Here is a 20,140-nt window from a genome sequence, read left to right as displayed (position 1 = left end):
GGGGGCTATTCAACCAGTACCAGAAAGGGAAAAAGGACTGGTACCCAGAAAAGACAAATCATGGTGTCCAATTCTGGACTTATCCATTCTAAATACTTTCCTGGACATTACAAAATTCAAGATGCTGACTCTACAGTGGTTACTGCCTATGCTAAACAAGGATGCCTGGTTGGTAACTCTAGACTTAAGAGGCTTACCTGTATATCCCAATCAGGGAACCTTGCAGAAGATACCTCCGCTTCAAAGCAGACTATTTGCATTACCAGTTCTCTGCACTGCCTTTTGGCTTATCTACTGCGCACAGGGTCTTCACAAAGTACCTGGCACCAGTAATTGCATTCTGCAGAAACATTCAAATGTATCCTTATCAGGACGAGTGTCTAATTCAAGCAGAAAACAAGGACACTCTTCTACAACATCTGGCTTTTATAAAAAGGCTTCTAACATGCCTAGGGTATACCATAAATGAAAAGAAATCACAACTGGTACCCCCTCAAATACTTACATTCCTGGGTTCAAGCTTGAATACAACTGCCCAGATGGCTTACCTCACGCCAGACAAACAAATTCAACTGATGACATACTTCAAACAAGTGGCCACAAAAACCCAGCTATTTGCAAGACAAATTCTGCAGGCCTTGGGATTTATGGCTTCCTGTATTTTACTAATTCCATATGCAAGACTGCATATGAGGAAACTTCAGTGGTACCTAAAAAGCTTATGGAGTCAATATTGTCACAGCCTGGAAACAATGATTCCTATCATTCCTTGCCTGCAACAGGAGTTCCTATGGTGGGCAGAGGCCTGTCACCAAAACAAGGGACTGTCATTCATTCATTCCACCCCCTGCTACCCGAACCCTGACTACAGATGCATTATGCTTGGGGGGCCCATCTGGCAGGGAGATGCATTCAGGGCGAATGGAGCCCAAATCAAATGCACCTGCATATCAACCAGAAAGAAATGCTAGCTGTACAGAATGCTCTGACAGCCTCCAAGGACTTTCTTCATCCAGGACAACTACTGATAGACAGACAACACCACAGTTATGTGGTACATAAACAAGCAGGGGGGTACCCACTCCTACCCCCTTTGCAGACTAGCCATGGCTTTGTGGAACACAGCCTTGACGTGCCAAATACATCTTCAAGCTCCATTCCTGCTAGGAAAACTAAATACTCTGGCAGACGAACTAAGCAGAAATCTTATGGTCCCACACAAATGGAAACTGGATCCACAAATCTTCAGCATGTTGACACAAAGATGGGGGAGCCCAGACATAGGTCTTTTTGCCTCTCCCCAAAACTATCAGTTGGACAAATTCTGCACAAAAATTCATCACAAAAAAAGCTTGGAAAGTGGATGCTCTATCCTTCAGCTAGAAAAACCTATCAGTCTATGCCTTTCCCCCTCTGCCTCTGCTCTCCAAAGTTTTACTAAAGTTGAGACAGGAAAAAACGAAAATGATTCTGATTGCTCCAGACTGGCCACGGCAACACTGGTACCCACTCCTATGCAATATCTCACACCTTCCTCCGTGGTACCTGCCTCAGACACCTTATCTACTGTCTCAGCAGAACCATCAAATTATGCGCAATCAGTTCCAAATGCTGAATCTTGCAGCATGGCTAATCAACTAATTTCACCAGTCACATCTCTCAGTAAACCTGTGATGGATGTCATTTTGGAGGCTAGAAGGTGTAGTACTAGAAAATCTTATACTGATAAATGGAAAAAAGCACAAGGAATAAGCACAGCAATGCCCAATATTCCCCAGATTCTGCAAAACTTAACCGAGATGCTTCACAAGGGCCTATCTTTTTCTTCCATAAAAATACATGCCTCTGCCATTTCAGCTCATTACAACACAGAGCCTACCCTCTTTTCTCATCCTCTGTTAAAGCAGTACCTCAGAGGGGCCAAAAATTTAAGACCTCCCAGGAGAGCACCAACTCCTGCATGGGACCTCAATTTTGTTTTGGAAAAACTCACTCTACCTCCTTTTGAGCCAGCTGCTACTACAGACATAATATTTCTCTCTTGGAAGACGGCTTTTCTTTTAGCAGTCACTTCAGCTAGAAGGATTTCAGAACTACAGGCTCTCATGGCAGTGGAGCCTTTCATTATCTTTTATCCGGACAGGGTGGCCTTCAGGACCAATCCATACTTTACGCCTAAGGTGGTATTCAGTGTGGCTCTTAATCAGACCATTCATCTGCCAACTTCTTTCCCAAATCCACAGAACAAGGGGGAACGGATTCTACATTCATTGGATGTACACAGACAACTAAGATTCTACTTAAACAGGACAAAATCTCTAAGAAAATCTGAGCAATTACTGGTGGCATATGCTGCAGGAGCAGAGGGAAAGGCTATCTCAAAGCAGACTATTTCAAAATGGATAAGCCATTGTATTTTTCTGCTACATGCACCATGGTAAACCTGTCCCCAAGGGGATCAGATCCCATTCCACCAGGGTTGCATCTACTTCTGCAGCTTTTCTCAGAGGGGTTCCTACCAGAGACATTCTAGAAGCTGCTACTTGGAGCTCAGTTCATACGTTCACTAAACATTACCATTTACCTCTCTTTTCTAGATCTAGAGCAGGCTTTGCCACTGCTGTCCTGCACGGCCTTATAGCTGCACCTAATGCTGTATAATTCCATCCTCCCAACCATAGCTTTGGGATTCTACCCAAATGTAATGACTGCAACAGTGAAACACGAAGGACCTAGTACAGTTGAGTACACTTACCATAAATGTAGATGTTCGAGTGTATTCACTGTTGCAGTCCTGGTTACCCACCCGCCAGCCCGCTATTTCTCTCTTATTATACCTCTTCTTTCTTTTACTATGCCCAAAAGCCTTTTTGTTGTATTTGCTTGTAGTTGGAGGTATATTTTTTGTGTTCTAAAATTACATGCATATGTATATATATATTTTTTGGCTCCCCATTTGGGGGGCACCTGACATCTGGGGCAAGAAAAACCGATTAAAATGGCGTCGGCTGCATGTTTTATACCCCTGACGACCTGACGTCATGGAAGAAGAGACAGCAACCGATGCAGGACCCAAGACTTTGTTATTCAGGCCGACTGAGGGCAACCTGCCAGCAGATTACCCAAATGTAATGACTGCAACAGTGAATACACTCGAACATCTACATTTATGGTAAGTGTACACAACTGTACTTTCCCGTTTTGCACTCCGGACCCATAACCCGTGCCCCTCCCCAAGCTTTCTTTGGTATAATGTTGTGCAGTAATTGCTTTGGCAGGAGGGCAAGCCCCCCGGCACCCCCCACCTTTCTGGAGATAAAGCAACAAACAATATTCTAAGGCAGTGGGACAATAAATACATACAATAAATGCAATAAAAAAGACCTTCCAGAAAGGTTGCCACCCGCACCTTTACAGAATAGGAATTTTAAGTCTGTGTAATGTTTTTATACATGCAACATGCTATGTGTTCGCACCCCTCCCCTTTAAAGAATTGCAAATTAGAAATCCTGGTACCAGCAAATAAGGGAGAAAAGGCTTTGTATTGAAATAACGTTTAGCATACTCGTCTTTCTGAGGATGGGTTTCCCATGTTTATTCAAAGCACTTTTCAAAATAAATGTCATGAGCAAAGTGCTGGGCGTGGTTTGGGAGGTCCTTGCTACTGCGCATCTGGTGGGGTAATGTTCTAATACAAAACCTTTGCCCCCCCCCCACCTAAATGACATACCATAGAGTATGAAATCCATACTTTTTCCTGTCTGGCACCATCCTATATAAGCAGTCTTAATTGTGCTGTGGTAAGCAGCTGCATAAAAGAACACATGCACAGTGAACTTCTGTTTTCCGCTGCTTCTGTTACAGATAGGGTTACCACCTGTCCCACTTTGCGAGGGACAGTCCCTCTTTGGGCAGTTGTGTCCTGCAAAAAATGTGAAAAAAATGGCAAATGTCCTGAGATTTCAGGACAAAATTATTTTCTATATTTTATGTCATAGTTGCATAAAACAGTTATTCTGTATCTGAAACACCTAAATGTTATAAGAAACAGATTAAGGAACTAAAATGCTACAAGACTAGACTTTTATTCAGGCAAAAAACTGAAGTTCTGTCCTTTGTACTGGCCGTGGGTATGTTTTGCCCTAAACTCCAAACTAAGAAATAAAACCAATAAAACAAAAAAATAACGGCACCAACTGCAGTCAGGATAAACGTTCTTACAAACTTCTTTACTTAGTAAGCGCTTTCATGCAGATGCTCTCCGCACTTCTTCAGACAAGTATACACACAAGTATTGCAGCTTATATAATCACATTCATAATTAAGTCATTAAACAATTAACTACAATTGATTTAAAGTGAATCAAATTTCACAATTTAAACAAATACAATACTAAAATCTATTCAAAAAAATCAATATCTAAACATTTTTTGCATACATAGTACTAAAATTGTATACAAATACCAACACCATACTATAAATGTAAGATACATAAAATGCTTATTCACAAAAAATGATTTTTAATTTTTGTGTACTTTTTTTGGAAAAATACTTTCATTATTTAATATATATTGTATAAATATAATAAAGAATCAACTTAAAGTTTCCTGATGTTTTAGATCATTAAAACAGGTTCATTATTAAATCATGCTAACTCCTTCATAATTTCTACCTTAAAATAGCCTTAAGTTTTAACAAGCATTTAATCGAGCAAAACTCATTGAGACCTGGATACACTTGGGCATTGGTTTTTAACTGCCACAATAATTCTTGTTCCTCCAAAAGCAAGTTCCAAGGGCCCCCTCTCTTATCTTTTTTAATGTGCTGAACCACCATGAATAGAAATTTGTGGTCCGTATGCATTATACTGTGTCTTGCTAAAGCATTAAAGGTATTGTTCTTCGTGATGGCGTATAAATGTTCATATATGCGTTGTCGCAGTGGTCGCTCGATTTTGCCAAAATAAAACGCGTTACAAGATTGACATAATGCTACATAAACTACGCCTTCAGTTTGGCAGTTATATTTGCCATTGATATAATACTTTTCTCCTTTAATGCTAAAAGTAGATCCAGTTTGGATATGTTTACAATAATGGCAAAAGCCACATTTAAACATCCCTTTTGTTATTAAATGCTGTTGTAAGGGTCGTTCCAACAAGGTTTTGAGACATGGTGTTCTTTTAAATACAATTCTTGGTTTAAGACCACAACTTTCACTACGTAATGTATCTTGTGTAATTAATTCCCAATTTATATTTAAAACATTTTTAAATTCAAGAATATGTTGATTAAATTGGGTAATCATACATGTTCTATAATTAATAACATCATGGTTACTAGCTGTCATGATTGGTTGCTCCTGAATGGATTGACTCACTATGTCCTTTGCTGGTATAACAGTGTTCTGATGGATTAAAAGAGGTGGAAGTGAACCATTCTGGCGTTTTAATTTGATTTCCTTAATCAAGTCATTAATAAGTTTACTTGGATAACCTCTATTTAGGAACATCTGTTTGAGCAATTCACATTCTTTGTTAAACAAATAATCATTTGAGCACATTCTTGTAGCCCTCACCAATTGTCCTTTCACGATGCCTTTTTTCTGTGTATACGGGTGGTTACTAGTAAAATGTAATAGTGAGTTACTGTATAGTTTTTTTCTATATATACTAGTAACAAAACACTTTTTGACAAGATCTTTACTAATCGAGATATCTAGAAAGTTAATTATTCCTTTTCCAGTACAAAAGAAAATTCCAAAAAAGAAGTGAAAGAATTCATATTATACATTAGTGTATTAATTTCTTCTTCATTACCTTTTACTATCATGAAAATGTCGTCCTGGTATCGCGTATACCATACGACTATTTCCTTAAAAGTAATATCATTGAACAGAAAAGTTCTTTCCCAGAACGCCATAACAGAATTGGCGAATGTACCGCCACAGGGGGAGCCCATCGCTACCCCTGTTTTTTGCAAGTAAATCGTGTATTTAAATAAGAAATAATTGTTATTCAACACCAGTTCTAATAATGCAATTATTAAATCAATCTCAGAACCATCGATACGTTTAAGCAAAAGCAGGTCCCTAACCCATTCAATGCCTGTGTCCTGCGGAATAACCGTATACAGGTTTGTGACATCAGCTGTAACAAACATGTAATCATCATGGAAAGGAATTGCATTAAGATTTTTTAGGACGTGCCATGAATCAATGCAAATCTGTGATTCATTTTCTAAAATGTTTTTTAGTTTATTATCGACCCATTTGGCGCAGGCATAAGTTATAGATTGCCTGCCGTCTATAATGGGTCTAAAAGATGGGTTAGACAAACCCTTGTGGAGTTTGGGAACACCAAACATTATAGGCACACGGGGGGCTGCCATATCAAGATAATGGTATAAGTCAGAGGTAAGGCTTCCATCAATGAACATATCATTCAAAGTGCTCTTAATTTTATAAAGAGCTTGATTAAGCTCATTTCTAGATATAACTTCATAGTCCTCAGAAGCTAAAATTGTTTGCATATATCTATTATACTCTGTTTCATACATTAAGACTGCTCCCCCTCCCTTATCGGGTTTCATAACCCTTATCTGATGACTTTTCACTGTTTGTATCATGTGTTTAAAATGCGTATCATCTTCTTGAACATTTTTGCATTTGTTATACAGTCCCCTAAAATGCATTTCAGAAACCTTTTCAAATGCTGCTATATGAGTATTAAGTGGAGGGTTATAGGTGCTAGGCACCCTTTCGTCACTTAAAATAACAGCATTGCCTCTAAACATGGTATTTAAATTCAATTTGCGAGTGTAAAGTTTAAGGTCACATAATATACGTGCTAAATTGAGATTGCTAGGCAAAGCGAAATTAAAGCCTTTAGCTAACAAATCAATAAATTCCTGTTCAGGTGAAAAGGCAGTATAATTATACACCTTAAAGTCCCTACTGGTATTGTAAACAATTATGGGCATACCATGTAAAAAGTCCATCATTTCTTGCGGCGGTTGTAAAATTTCCTGTTCTGGGTCTTCTTGTTGTTCTTGAACGAGTTGGAATTCCGATAGTTCTGCTGTTGGTGAAAACCCGAAGACGAACTGGGCATATCTCTATTAGCGTCATTTCGACTTTGTTGTTGTTGCTTTTCATGGATTCTGTCACTTCTTCTGGGTCCCGGGTTAGCTTCTCCATTATGTAGTTGTGAATCCATTAAAAGTGGAGGAAACTCGTCTAGATCAATGTCTGAGCTCTGATCGTTGTTACTATTAAAGTTATAATGTGAGTTTGGACGAGAAGCCGCCTGGGGTTGTACCATTGTATTATACAAGAGGGGAGGGTCGGGATATGCCATATTTTTATTATAGGCTGTTTTATCCCTGTTTAGTTTACGCTTTTTTGTTTCGTTAATTTTGTTCAACAAAGAATTGATGGTAATGAATATACACCCAAAATCATATTCATAGCTGTGAAAGTCCTTATCATCTTTGATTTCTTTTTCCAATATCTCTAATTGTGTTTTCAGATCGATCATTTGGTTGTTGTATGCCCCAATAAGCAATTCTAAAAAATTGAGACCTTGCTGGTTAAAAAACTGGATTAACTGTTTGTGGAAAATGGAATCTTTTATGACTCCCGAGGGATATTTCCACTGTCTTAATCCCTTCGGCACAATGCTCTGGTTAATGCATTCACGAAAGTAAATTGTTTCTGCTTGCAATTTCTTGTATTTTAAAAGAACTGAATCAAATTCTTTTAATCTTGAAACAATGTTATTACCACTAGCAAGTTCGTTTTGATCAACATTACTAGTTTGAATGTCATTACTGTGAAATATGTTATCTGGTGCTTTAATGAATTCCATTAACGAAGGAGTTTTATGAACGGACGTATTAGTTCTTACGTTTACCAAAATATTAGCTCCGTTCGAATTAGATTCATTCCTTACTGGTTGTGCATTAGGAATGTTATCAGTTGAATTACAGGATGTGTTCAATTGCTCAACAGCATTAGTATCCGGTACAGACCTCAAAACAAGTGGGGTCTGTAAAAAACTGACTCCTGTTCTCGGCCGAACTGCCGGTGTTGTCTCAGGAAACTGAGTGTTGAATTGAGATGCCAAATCGTCCACACGCTGAGTGAGACGTTGAATTAAAGCCGTTAGGTTGCCATCTGTTCTGCTGTCTTCATTAAGAGGCAACCCAGCTTCGGTGTTGGTTAAGAACGTAACAAGTGGGTTTTGCCCTGCAAAATCTGATATTTGTAGCACAAATGTCCCACTTTGGGCATTTGGAAAGGTGGCAACCCTAGTTGTAGAGAGGAAATAATATCACTGCACATAATTGATCCACTTGTTAGAGAGATACTGTTTTGTTACTGTAAAGTCTTTACAGAAGTATGCGAGAGAGAAAATTGCTACCACTTTGTCATGTTCAAGGATTATGATTTTGATGAACTGTTAGTATGCTGCTGTGTAACAAATCAAGGGATGGCAGTACAGAACTGGGGAAAACAATGCATTAATATATTCGTGCTTCAGCAATAAAAAAGAAAATCTTGGAACAACATAAAAACATTCAAGAAGAGAAGATTTTAACGTCTTTTGTATTGAGCTGCACTGTAAGAGTAGCAGTAATAAGAGTTGTAAAATTCTTTTGAGAAAAACTTGGAAGCGCATTTCTCCTACGTTCATGATAAAGTAATGTTAACTGTTTTCCACCTAGACTAATAGCTTTATTCAAACCCCACTGTAAGAAGTACTGCAGCATAATAAAATCCAGTAGACAGTGGGGTATACGTGGACTCTTAAAACTTATCAGTTAGTATGCTCCTTTAGTGGAAGCCTGTGTTCGGTACAAAGAATTTCAGCCTGCAGTATTGTCTAAACCCAAACAGTTGTGCACAAAAAGTTGTATTTCCATGAAAAAAAAATACTTTCTGATTTTACTACTTTAATGTGCCTTGCTTTTATAAATTAGTAAAGTAACCAGACAGAGTATTATCCTATTTACAGATGAATTCCATAAATAAAGTACAGAAGATCCACTGTACTTTTAGGTAAAGTTATTCTGCATTTTAGTAGATTAATAATGTGCAAGTTACTCTTACTGCATTTCCGCATTCGACTAATGTGCAGTACTGTAACAAACCATGAATCAAAGTAAGCTTGGAAAGCAAAATTGTAAATTAATGCTTTTTGTGTCCAGATAACACTTCACCATACTTGTATATCCAAACTAACAGTGTTTCCTTCCAGCTTTAAAGTAATGTGCCTTTTTTTCATCTCATTCCATTTAAAGTATGATTCCACAAGTACAAAATGTACAGATTATGTTCAGTGGTAACTAATTCATGAAGGCTCCAAACAGGTAATGTTTAGTGTTGTCAGAGATGGGGAAACTAAAGTATTAACCCTTTTTATTGGGCTGCTTCTGACGATATTTATCTTACTGTGATCAGTAAATGTCTAGCAATGCAACAGTTCTCTGAAGATCAGGGCAAAACTGTACATTAACAGTGTGTTGCACAAATTAAAAAAAAAATGGCCTTTCAGCTTCTCCTGTTAGTGGCCGCCACAGCAGATCACTGGTCCGCAGATTGATTGACAGTGGAGTTTCTACGGTTTCAAGTTGCCAGCCTGGTGCCCAACCTGAACAGAAGGCACATACACACTCACCTACTGCATGTCTAAAACTCATTCAGCCCTAGGAAGGACATGCAGACTCTGCAAAGAAGGCACTGCAACCAAGAATAGAACCGGAGAACCTCTTGCTGTGAGGCGACAACACTAACCACAGCACCACCACAGCCTGTAATGTTTTTGTGCAATATATCTACAACAGTAACAGAAATCTTCCCAGATAGTTGAAGATGCAGTTGTCTTGTCCACCTTGCGTAGACTCATGAGTAGTTAGAAGTACCAAATTAAAGTTCCAAGTGGAAAATAAAAACTCTGGGAGAATGATAAAATGGCACACTACACAGCACACATAGAACAGAAAGACTTGCTGGTTTAAACAGCTTTATGCTTGTCTACTCTGTTAACTGAAAGGGTGTACATTTCAAAACTACAAGAAGGAGATGAGCACAGAATGTGTAGCAGTTCATAAAAACGTTTGCCAAAAATATTTCCTTAGAAGTAAATAGTTTGCTGCAGAGAGATGCATTCATACTGCCACACACCATGGTAACTGAGTGAGTTTATCCTTCCCATCACCATAATACAAATGCTGTCATGATCTGTGAAGCCGGCAAAAGCACATGAATCATCAGTGACTGCCCCCCACAAACTCTTGCTTTGGTGGTTTTGAAGATCCTCACCTTCAAGGGAACAAATGGGCCCATGTGCCACTGGGAGGCTCATTTGTCATGGACAGGGGTTGGGAGATGAAGAAAACGAAAAGAAAATGGTCCTGCTTAGACAGACCCTGATTAAAATGTGCTGTCCAGAAAGCACATATGTGACATAGGGGGATGATGACCAGACTACAACCCAAGTGAGAGAGGCAGCTTGGCGCACTGCATTGGTGACACCTTGCAGTGTATTATAGCACCATAGAGAGCCTAGTGTGCTGTTTGGTCATGAGGTTGAACATGTGTGAAAGAACACATTCACCTTCCAAAGGCAGCTGCTGTGGAGCACACAGGCTGCTAAGGGGCTCCGATAGGACATTTAGGACAATCTGAAGACTGTCCTAGTCAACACCCAACTCTCACTTGCACTTGGGAATGAATGGGCCGTAGGACTCACCCCAGTGGAAGAATGACTGGATCGGTTAGATGCAGGAAAGGGAACTACTGGGCCAAGCCTGAGGAAGACAAACACAGTCATCTTAGAAAAATGCTGCTGCTTCAGTAGCAGTTATAACTTCAGTGTGGTTAAAGCTGCTGACTTGAAGCACTTAGTTTTCCTAGTTTGGTTTCTAGATGGGATACCTCCTAGACAGGGTTTACATGCCTTCCTGGGTCCATTTGGGTTTTTGTTGAATGGTAAGGCTTCTTTTTTCCTCACAAAGGCATAATGTAAGTGAATTGGTATGGTCCATATCTATACATGTTGTGTTCGTTTTTGTTTGTGTTCATCCTGCGACAGACTGGTGTCTTTTGCAAGATTAGTTTCTGTGCATTGAATAGTGAGTGTTGAGATAAGCTTCAGCTCCCCCCACTACTCTGAACTGGATAAAGTCAGTATCAGAAATCAGTGAAAATCTGTTTGGTTGGGTCTGGCTGACTAACCTTGTGTGGAAATACAGTGATAGTACAAGTTCCTTAAGTGTTTTAATCTCTCAGGTGCATAAGACAGTAGGTAAAGCATAGATAGCAGTGAACTGTTTTTATTTTTTTTTCTGTTTCACACTTCTCGATATTCTAATGTAACTTAAACTACATCTGTCATCTTGAAACACCAAGCTGATTCCAATATTCTTCAGCAGGGCCCAGATCAAACCAGCAAAATGGTATGCCAGTCATGGACTTACACTAAATGCAAAGAAGTACAGCATTGTTACTTTCAGTCAAGTCTTCCCCCACCCTGCATATCACATCTTGGGCACTCCCTCAAAACAGATTCTGTCATCAGAGACCAGAATACCTGTACAGGCAGTTCTCTCCCCTTTTGACCACCACATTTTAGCTATGGTCAGGAAGTCATTCAGCTTTGCACAGCATATCTGTCTTGGTATTAAATCCAGGTCAGAAGACGTCCTTAGTACAGATATACTTATTTACCAGATGCTTCAGTGAATAGTGCCTTCTTTGTAACATATCTATGAAAGCACAAAGGACAACTAGAGATGCTCAAATATTCTTAAAAAAATATCTCTTAGGCTGTTTTACTTAAGTTACCTTGGCAGATTAAAATACCTGCCTCTCTACGATACCACATACCAGCTTCTCAGAGGTGATTCATGCTTAGCATTTCATGTTGAGGTGGACCTTGCCCTTTTTGACATCCTATTCCTTAAGACAGCTCAGCCGAACACTTGCTCTGAAGACATTATAAAATTAGCAATACCTGAACTCATGAATTTTTTTCACCTAGCATATTCCCCACCTTTGGACTAGACTCCCTCAGCATATTGAAGTAATCCCTTATCAGTTTTCAGCTTTTGCATTTGTATGGATAACTGCAAATGCATACCTGATATTAATGCAAATAGTAATGTCAATGAGATCATGTCCAGAGGGAAATTAATTGCTCTTATCACTGTAAGGGTGACATGCTTAAATGTAGCAAACATATGAATCTATGAAATATAATATTTTAGCCATATATTTACTGTCACTGGTGATTTCTAGAAGTTACTCATACTTCTGGTGTCACGGTTAGTGTATGTATGTCTGCCTTATAAGTCAACTTTTGCTTTGATTGTTGTAATAATGTTTTGTAGACATTTCTCACCTTACTTGCTGGCCATTATCCTCCATAAGTCTTGAACTCATTAGGACTTGACTCTCAAGAGACCTCTGGCAGGATCAGGAACCAACCAGAGGGCACCCTCATCCAGTCGGTCATAGAGGTTGTTTGGTCCCTTCACCTGCAACTGTATTTAGGCAGGCCAACAGGTTGAGTGCCTTATTTCAGTGGCTTGAGAGTTTGGGTTCACTTCCCCACTACCACCATGACCAAGGCCTTTGACTTATAAAAACAGACCTAATTGTTTCCAGGTCAGAGAACTACCTGGTAACCCCTCCCCTTGAAACCTTATAATTTGTGATGCAAAGCCCAGAACGTTTAAATGAGGGCCTTAACCCCATTCTTGCAATTTGCCATATGCACAGACATTGCCACGAGGGCCTATAGTGCCTTCCTCTAATATGGCCATTACCCTACACATGTACACATAAAAGCTACTGCAGTGTTTTGGTAGATCAACATACAGCCTCTGTACTTGTTTCTGCATGGTGCACACCTTCATCTTTAATAACTGTTGACATTGCAACAAATCAGACTACTTCCTTTATCCCAGAATATGGAAGGCTGGCATCAACTGTTCACTTCCCCTACAGTTTTCAGCTCTTCCATTTCCCAGTTTGCTAAGTGATTTTTGGTAGTCTGGGTTGCAATCTGAGCCTTATCCCTGTGTGCCATGAAGCTGACCTAATTGTTATAATAAAACAAATAGTTTTGCTTCAAAATGAGGTCCGTATGATTGTCCAACATTTATTTAGATAATAGTTTACATTTCTCTTGGTATAAAGCACTAAACCATTATTCAAACTTGTCTTGGAAAAAGATGTATTCTGTGTACTGAAAATGACTTATCTATGTACAATAAGAGAAGAGGGCATGTATGTACAATAGACATCCCCCATTTTCTTTGCTTAGGGAGACTTGGATAGAATCGTGAACCTGCCACATGCATGTGCATATATACAGTTAAGCTAGACATCCTAGTTTAAGCTTTTAATTTTAAAAAGTCTGAGTCTGATCGTCAGTTATCAACAGCCATTTGCAGTGCACACTCCTTATTCATTTTCTGTGAGGAAGGGAAGTGGAAGGGCTCAAGCCATTGTGAAGCTCCTTGTGACATTGATAATACTGCCAGTGAAAAAGACTCCACTCCTGTGTTTTTACAGCTGTTTTGACAGTTGTCAAACTACAACGCTTGAAATAATCAAATTCAATAAAACATTTTCCATTTACTGGATTGTCTTCTCTATTCCTGTGAAGTGCAATTCGAAAAAAAAAAAAAACAAATAAAAGTCCTCTGTGACCCCCCCACCCCATATCACACCTTCAGTCAAGTAATAGTTTGGGTGTACACTTACTAGCATAGAAACGTGGGAGAGCACCAACATCCATTCCCTTCTGTAACATGGCAGAGAGGCTGTTCCAGCTCTAGACCAGTCAGAAAAGCACAACGCCAACTACATATTTTCAGAATTATTTCAGAGTAACTGCCATACTGCAAGAAAGAATGTTAGCCCCCCCCCCCCCCCCTGCAGTCAGTGAAGTACATTTCAAGTCATAAGCACTTATTTAAAATCAAGTGAATAAATGTTGGTGGATAAAAAGCGGTTAATCAACGGGACACTGAGTCAGAGTGGAGAGTTGCATATCTTTTCCATCAGAGGTTTATGGATGATGTCCCTACAGAGCTATATACTGAAACAACAAAAACTGTTAAACATTGCCCATCCTTACCACATGCTATGCCAAATGTTCAACTACTGGAATCACAGATGAATTACTTGTATTTTTTTTTTAAATGCTCATAATCTGATACTTACTTTTCTGATGGTTTATCCAAAGTAATAATTCCATTAGGACACCAAACAATAATCTGCTTGGTTGGTCTGATGATGCTGATTGTGGCATTAGGCAAGTTCACTCCACTGAGTTGATGAGGTTAATTGCAGTGTCTTAGATAACAGTTTACCCCTGGCAAACTGAGTCTGTCTGCACAAGTGCTTTAGCATCTAATGACATGAAAGCAGTGTGCATTAGCCAGTTATAAAGCCTAGCAGAATTCCTCCAAGGTATCTTTACTGCCATGGATATCTCATTACTTAGCAAAGTATTAGAATAACAGCCCAAAGTCCCTTTATGATTTCTGTTACATTCTGTTTATGGGAGGTATAGCTGGTCACAAAATATACATCACTAGTCATGTCTGTAGCAGTCTGCATTTTAGACAAAGTTGTTTGTGTTGATTTTGTACTTCAGCTCTTTCATAGGCTGAAGTCATGAAATCCAAGTGATAGTCTCCATTACTCAGTCTTTTCAGTAATTCATTTAGTGATCTACTTGCACTCAGTAGCATGACTCTGTAATGTGTACAGTCTCAAATACTTGCCCTAGGGAAATGAGATAATGAGATGCTTGGGATGAAAACAAGTGGCATGTAAGAAAGTATTTGCAGATAATGGATTTCATTTACCATTTAACATCTGAGTACTCAGTATCACATTGGTCAATCTTGTATGTGTAAGATGCTGCTATGCATTTTGTTATAGCCTTTCTACAAAGGTTTTAAAGCCAGTTCAGCGTCCTGATGGAGTAGAGGGATAAAGCCCTAACTTACGACCCAGGTGACCTAAGGCGAGGATAGGGTGGACGGTGCTTGTCCTGGGGAGATTGGTCGAGCCCAGTTGTCTGACTCTGCCACTTGGGTATAGAACTTTGAAGGTCGCATGTGCCCCTAACAAGTAGTGATCATTTGGGAAAGTTGTGTGTTTGTGACTACACAAGCCGGTGATGGCACCCTTGTCTGTATTGGCAAAACATTTATGCATAGGTGTGGTGGGAATATAGGCAGCCCTTGCATTGATGCAGGTGGACACATCACCGTCAGGGGTTAAGATCTACACACACAATGCTCTCATGTCCAGGATGCTGGCAGGAGTACAAACCATTTCTTAAGCATATGAGGATGACAGCAGTTCACTGCACAATACTTTCCTGGATCTGGAGGGTAAATCCCCATTGCCAGGGAAGCAGGGCCAGTGTACCATTGCAGAGGATGGATGAATTGCAGGCTAGAAGGTGAAAAGGGAAAAAAAAGTCTGCACAGCCATCTACAGTACCCTTAACCATAAAACACATGTAAATATATTAAAAGTATATTTGTACATTTTTGATAATGTACATTTAGGTTTATAATATTATTCTCAAACATCCCCATAAACATTTGTATAACTGGATGCAAATTTAGCTCCCTTCACAGTTCCCTATAAGTATTGACAATAAAAAAAGTTTTTAAACGGATCTCGTTTCTTCAAAAACTCAACATGTTGAGAAGTATCATAGTAATGAGAAATGTCCTTAACTGATGTTAACTGCTATCTAAACTTGTAAACATCTTTGGTAGCAAGCCAGTAGTCCTTCTGGCATATAAAATTGCTCAGCATATCATGAAAATTTTCTTTAAATCAGAAGGGAAAGCCTTAACTCCACCCATTCCGAAAGTCCACCAATGCCTGCTATAGTAGATCTCCCTGTGGAGATGGTGGAGTCCTCAATTAATTTTGACAAGACAACGGAGTAAAGGTATCCAAGGTTTCCCAACAATAGCCTTTAAAGTAGTTTTAGCCATTAGAAGTTCACATTCCATACCTTTCTCTTAAAATCTTACTGAGTAAGAATCGTCAGCAAATCCGTTGCTCCGGTGTACTTATTAGTATTCGTAAGAAAATCTAAATGCATCGACTTGTAACACTACTGTGAAATAATAACCAACTTGCTCCCCTTGTCTGCTTGTTTTATCATTACATTATCGTAGTCAGTTGTTTGAGCACATTCCAATCCATTTTGGCCAAATTGTAGTTTATTCTGTGCTTTTTTCATTTTGAAAAATGAGTATAAATGCATCATTTTCCGAATTTGTAAAATACATTAACAGCTTCACACAGGTGTAGAGGAAAAAATATAAACAAAATTCAAAACTTCAGATAGATGAAATGTAGAAGTGAAAATAAACTGTAAACATTTCTCCAGCAAATGTATATTGTGCTGACAAAGGTGTTCCTTAGAAAGATTACTCACTAGAACTGATCTTACAGAATTTTCCCTACTAATGCTGTTTGCTTCTTTGTTTATAGTTTGTTTCAGTCTAGCACTGGCATCACTCCTTTCCGCTTTTTCAGATGATGGAAAATCAGTCGCAAGATGTTATAAGTAGAAACAAAACAATCATTACTACAAAACCTTTTTAGTATGCTGCTTCTTTTCAGATGATGCCTTGATCAAAATGGGGTTGAAAGTGTGGATCATCAAGGAACCCCACTTAACCCAGATGCAGCCTTGTTGAGGTTGACCAGGAGGATATAGGCCTCAACTGTTAGTATTAAGCATTTAAGAGACTTAAAGAACAGCACAAGAAAGTGTTTCTGTATGGGAGTGCACAGCTGAATGTGGTCTCAGAGATGTACTGAAGACAACTTTGGTTTGTATATTTATTTGTTCTACTTTTTTCTCCTTGTGGATAGGTTTCAGTCAAAATGTAGGTTTCTTATTGCATGTTTGTTAATTTTTGGCAAAGTATAATTCCCCTTGAGTCTTGTTGTTTATGTATTTTCTTTGGGTCTTTTTGTTATTTATCTGCTAGGGATTTCCGGGCGGCCACGGTGGTGCACCTGTTAGCATTGCCGCCTCACAGCAAGAGGTTCCCCGGTTCGATTCTCGGCTGGGGTGTCTTCTGTGCGGAGTCTGCATGTCCTCCCTGTGGTTGTGTGGGTTTCCGCCGGGTGCTCCGGTTTCCTCCCACATCCTAAAGACATGCTGTAGGTGGATTGGACACTCTAAATTGGCCCTAGGTGTGAGTGCGTGCGTGCTTGTGTGTGTGTGTGTGTGTGTGTGTATGCCTTCTGTGGAAGGTTGGGTGCCGGGCTGGCAAATCGACACCATAAAAACTTCACTGCCAATCATGAGCGGACAGTGATCCGCTGTGGCAACCCCTAACCAGGAAAAAGCCGAAAGAAGAAGATCATCTGCTAGGGATTTCAGTGGGAAAGAACTAAGAAACGGGAAGATATTCTCACATCTGTAGTGACTTGCCAGGTGTCAGTCCGTGCACTAAAATGTGCGAGTAGGACCTGCCTAGAAATCTGTTATAGGACTGCCATCTGGTGGCTGGCTGTTCTAATAGTGTTCCAGATGACCGAGATATTTACAGGAGGTTAGTGTTTCAGTTAATGTAATGCATGTAGCTACCTTTTGCAGACAAAACCTGAGATAGAGTATTTCTCTAGCTGTTTCAGTTATTTGAGCTCCAAGTTAATGAAGGAAGTCTTCCGAGCCCAAAGGTGGCATACTCCAGCCTGTAATCATGCAGAGCTGAAAATTGTAACCATCGTATTTTCTAGTCTAGAGCCAGGATCAGGAATATTCCAACCAGACTCATTTGTCCATTGTGGAAATGGAGTCTTCTGTGCTTTCCCATTTGTTCATCTGTTATTTTTCCCTTATTTACTTTTAAGAAAGTACTTAGTTTATTTCTTCCTAAAAGAATACATAGTTTGAACTCCACTTTAACATTTGTTAAGTTTTTTATTTACGTTCCATGTTATCGTTGTTCAGAAGGTGTTTGTACTTTAGGTAGTTTGTAACAGGATTAAGTTGGGGACATTTTTTTTGTGCTTATTTCAAGGCACTGTTTCTGTTTAGGGCTTTAGAGATTGGCTTGGTACCCTCATATACACTCTCAACCATAACAGCTTTCTGCATCCTTTCTTGAGTTGTTTGGGGGTAATAAAATAGGTATGAAGCATACACTTAACAGCTGTAAGAATTTGTTTAATATATACTGTTTTTTACCCCTTTAATGATGCTAGGTCCCACTTGAAGTTCTCTCTTTCTCCACTTGCTTTAGGTTACGAGATCCTGCTTTTCAAGGGTCCTGTGATAGCATTTGAGTCAGAAGAAGAAACTGAAGATAAGAGCAGTGGGTTATGTGAAGAAGAATGTCTGGGCAACACAGTAGCATAACACTTGCTGCCTTAAAGTGCTTAGTTTTGTATTTCAGTTTTAAAGTAGCATTCTTTCTCTTTGGAGTCTGCAAAGGTTTTTACAGGTGCATTGGTTCCCTGTCATATCCAAATGATGTGGTATAGGTGAATTGACAATTTTTCATATTGTCCATAAGTGTGTGCATTCTGTGTATTGGAGTGAGTTGTATACTTCTTGACAGCCTGGCATCCTGTCTAGGATTTTTCTCTGCTGTGTGCCCTTTGAGTTTCAGGATAGACTGTGGCTCCCCTATAACCATAAATTTGATAATGCATGTATTGGAGAAGTAAAGAACAAAAAAGAATATTTGGGTTCAAGGGACTGATCATCCAGACTAGTTCCCTTATTCATGTCTGCTAGTTGTAACACAGCCATTACCCCTATTTTTCCTAACATCTTCATCTTAAACAGAATATTCTTACTTACTTTTGGAGGCATGCCCTTGGTTAGATTGTGTGGTTAGGTGTCTTCCACCCAGGGCAGCAGCTACTCTGTAGTCTACTCTTAATAAGGAGTAGCATTTCATATAATGTAGGTCTTGAAGGCTTCTTAGATGAGACTGTCCATGTATGAAAAAGCTTGGCTGCAGTGGCATAATTTACCTAGAGGTTAGCCAGTGTTTAAGCTTGGATTGTTGTGTTCTCAATGATATGGTTGTCACTGAGGTTTGGGTATACCTTCTGAGGTTATCTTTTGAGTTATGTGGCCAGTAGCTTCTTCCTTTCTTTACTGGTCATCTTTCTATTTCATCTAGTTGCTTAAACATCAGTAGGTTTGCTTTGGCGTTCTGTCTTGGTGTGCAGAGGAAAGTGACCCCCTCCCATTTGTCCTGTGAGCACTAGGAACTGACCGGAGGTTTGATAATTTTGGGTAGAATCACCATTAAGGCACCACCATGTATGCAGTACAGAAACAGCACAACTTGCTGCATCAGGATGGTATTATTTTCCTGCCAGGCCATTGCTGTTTCCAATATGTTGTGTCATAAAGCGGTTTGGCTGTGCTCTGGGTTGTCACTAATTTGTGCCAAGGGTTTAAGGATATTCTGCATTTCTGAGAAACTGTTGTACCATGTCCACACGTGTCACAGTATTTGCCAAATGCCTGACTTTTCCAGCAGTGTACAAATGTCTGCAATTTGCCACAGGGTATTAGCTGTTTTACATGCACTGCTGTCTGTTGTACTGAATGTAGTACACAGTCGTACAGTTTAGCCAGAATGACTTTATTACAAGTTTTCCCAGTATTTTCTAATTTTCTCTTAAAAATGGGAATTAAAGCTAAGCTTTTGACACTTGAAGCATAAGCTACAGCAAATTAATAGTAAATAAGTGCACATAATAATAATAAAAGTATCACAAAACACACATCAGGTTATTTGCATAATTTCATCATTTCATTTTCTTCAGACATGTTGTAACTGAATTCCTTTACTACACTGTGTTTTTCTGCAAGTCTTTAGCTACAAGTTTTCATTCGGTACATTAAAAATATTTGTCTTTTCTCTCAAGTTTTGTTATCAAGGGGCATTCACAGGGTCTTACCTGACTTATTCTTTATTTCATACTATGCAGAACTCATTTGGTTGCTTTTCAGGTTCACTAGAACAACTTGAGTTACTTCTTTACACAAGTTCTTCAATTCATTTCACTGAAGAGGAAGAGTTGCTCCTCCAATATTCTTTCACTA

The 20,140-nt window shown here is 39.3% G+C and overlaps 1 protein-coding gene across 1 annotated transcript in view; it reads left to right on the top strand.

Moving 5' to 3' along the window:
- The window catches only part of GNE (glucosamine (UDP-N-acetyl)-2-epimerase/N-acetylmannosamine kinase), an 852,948-nt gene that overhangs the window by 317,404 nt on the left and 515,404 nt on the right, over positions 1 to 20,140 (top strand). The gene's annotated exons all lie outside the window — the stretch shown is intronic.

The sequence above is a fragment of the Protopterus annectens genome, chromosome 2.part2, assembly GCF_019279795.1.
Source record: "Protopterus annectens isolate FY-2018-M chromosome 2.part2, PAN1.0, whole genome shotgun sequence".
Lineage (NCBI taxonomy): Eukaryota > Metazoa > Chordata > Ceratodontiformes > Protopteridae > Protopterus > Protopterus annectens.
This window is presented reverse-complemented; position numbering and strand designations above follow the sequence as displayed.